Below are 335 nucleotides of genomic sequence, written 5' to 3'. Positions count from 1 at the left end.
GAAGACGTTATGTCAAACGAGGGGAAAAATGAGAGAAGACAAAAGAAGGGAGGGAAAGAAAAGAAAGACCAAGAAAATGAGGAAAGAAATCGACGAAGAATAGAGGGAAGAGGAAACGGAATGAGGAAAAGGAGATTGAAGAAAGAAAGGGATGAGAGAAAGGAAGGAAAATAGAATAAGTGAGGGGATAAGGTTAAGGGGAACATCAGGAAGAAAAAAAAAATAAAAGATACTGAGAAAAATGTGGAAAGATGTTTCTTGAGAAAAGCTTTAATAGAAAGAGTCAAGGGATGGAAAGAAAATGGGTGCAAGAAAAGAGAGAGAAAGAGACCGAG

The sequence above is a fragment of the Penaeus monodon genome, chromosome 27 (genome assembly GCF_015228065.2).
Source record: "Penaeus monodon isolate SGIC_2016 chromosome 27, NSTDA_Pmon_1, whole genome shotgun sequence".
Taxonomy (NCBI): Eukaryota; Metazoa; Arthropoda; class Malacostraca; order Decapoda; family Penaeidae; genus Penaeus; species Penaeus monodon.
Note: the sequence above shows the minus strand (reverse complement) of the source record.